The 2,405-nt window shown below is 42.7% G+C and overlaps 1 pseudogene across 1 annotated transcript; it reads left to right on the plus strand.

Annotated features, from left to right (window-relative positions):
• Window positions 1-1,933: 1,933 nt before the first annotated feature.
• On the plus strand, window positions 1,934-2,405 carry LOC308415497 (large ribosomal subunit protein eL29-like; annotated as a pseudogene). Its single transcript has one exon. The product of its transcript is annotated as a large ribosomal subunit protein eL29-like (transcript).

The raw sequence follows: 2,405 nt of genomic DNA on the forward strand, positions 1-2,405 counted from the left end.
GAAGGCGGGCGGGGGGGGGGGGGGGGGGGGGGGACGGAGCGTCGGGAAGCGAGGGGGCTCGAGGGGGAGGCGGCTGAGTCCTCGGCGGCGGCTCAGTGACTGGGGCCTTGTGTCCTTATTATAAGTAAGGATAATAAACCTATCTCCCTGAAGACAGGATCAACTTTAAATGAGGTAACACAAAACATATCTCCTTTTGGTGCTATCAGCTGGGAACCCTCCACAGTCATGTTACTACTATGGTTGCGGTTGTTTTTTGCCATGCTGTCTCCACCCACTGCTCCTCTGAGGAACACAACTCATGCTGACAGGTACCACGAGTCTCATTAGAATACAACCAAGGAGCTGTGCAGTGAGAACAAAATACACAAAGCAGACCTGAGCTAAGAAAACACCATGTCCTCATTTCTCTATGCTTGAGCGCCACCATGTGGTTTCTTGAGGCACTGCCTGGGGAAAAGAGACTGTCCTTCCAAGGAGGAGACTTGAAAGACATCTAAGAAAACGCAGAAAGAAAATTGGGTTGTTTTCTTGATTTATTTATTTGTTATATATACATAACAAATAAATCTATAATATATAATATGTTATATATTATATATTTAAATATATATTTATAAACATTATAATATATATAAATATTACAAATATATATATATTTAAATATATTATTAATTAAATATATATTTATATTTATTTATATATTATTATATATTATATTATATATTTATATATTACTATATTATAATTAAATATATAAATATTATAATATGTATACTTATAAATATTATAAATATATATTTAAATTATATATATATATATATATAGCTGTCTTCAGACACACCAGAAGAGGGCATCAATCTCATTACAGATGGTTGTGAGCCAACATGTGGTTGCTGGGATTTGAACTCAGGAACTCTGGAAGAGCAGTCAGTGTTCTTAACCAGTGAGCCATCTCTCCAGCCCCGGGTTGTTTTCTTGATGTCTGGTGTTTTTTTTGTTTAGTTTTTTGTTCTTTATATATTTTAGATATTAATGATCCATCAGATGGTGTCTTAGTCAGGGTTTCTATTCCTGCACAAAACATCAGGACTAAGAAGCAAGTTGGGGAGGAAAGGTTTTATTCAGCTTACACTTCTATATTGCTGTTCATCACCAAAGGAAGTCAGGACTGGAACTCAAGCAGGTCAGGAAGCAGGAGCTGATGTAGAGGCAATAGAGGAGTGCTACTTACTGCATTGCTTCCCCCTGGCTTGCTCAGCCTGCTTTCTTATAGAACCCAGGTCTACCAGCCCAGGGATGGTATGACTCACAATGGGCGGGGCCCTCCCCTTGATCACTAGTTGAGAAAATGCCTTACAGCTGGATCTCATGGAGGCATTTCCTCAACTGAGGCTCCTTTCTCTGTGATAACTCCAGCTTGTGTCAAGTTGACACAAAACAAGAAGCCGGTACAGATGTGTAGTTGGTAAAAAACCTTTTCCCATGTGAAGGCGTACACTTTGTCCAAGTGATGGTATCCTTGCTTATAGAAACTTTCAGCTTCATAAGGTACTATTTATTGTTAGTCTTAGTGCATGTACTAATGCTATTCTGTTTATAAAGTCTTTTTCTTTGCCAATAATTTCAAGACTACTTACCACTTTCTCTTCTATCAGGGTCAGTGTATCTGGCCGTATGTTGAGGTCCTTGACCCTAAGAAGCCATGGGAGGACGGAAGGAGAACAGAAGAGGAAGAAAAAGAAAATGTGTGAGGATAGAATATTGCATAATAAAAGTCAAGACTTCCTTCAAAATAAAATGTCACCTTAAGAAGCATACAGCCATGGTTGGTTCCTTGGGAAATGATGTAATGTACAAGAGTATCAAGAATTACTTGGTCCCTCCTCTTCCGGTCCCAGGCACTGCAGGAGCCGCGGGTTACCGTGCAGACATGGCCAAGTCCAAGAACCACACCACCCACAACCAGTCCCGCAAATGGCACAGGAATGGTATCAAGAAACCCCGGTCACAAAGATACGAATCTCTTAAGGGGGTTGATCCCGAGTTCCTGAGGAACATGCGTTTTGCCAAGAAGCACAACAAGGAAGGCCTGAAGAAGATGCAGGCCAAGAATGCAAAGGCAGTGAGTGCACGAGCAGAGGCCATCAAGGCGCTTGTGAAGCCTCAGGCCATCAAGCCCAAGATGCCAAAGGCATCCCAGCTGCAAACTCGGCCATCTGGCTTTCATCGCTCACCCCAAACTTGGGAAGAAGATTCGAAGCTACAGGGCCAAGGGTCGTAGGCTCTGCCAACCAACGCCCAAGGTTCAAACCAAGGCAGAGGCCAAAGCTCCAGCTCAGGCCCAGGCTTCGGCTCCAGCTCAGGCTCCCAAAGGTGCCCAGGCCCCTGTGAAGGCTCCGTAG

This window comes from Micromys minutus (assembly GCF_963924665.1).
Source record: "Micromys minutus genome assembly, chromosome: X".
Classification (NCBI taxonomy): Eukaryota; Metazoa; Chordata; class Mammalia; order Rodentia; family Muridae; genus Micromys; species Micromys minutus.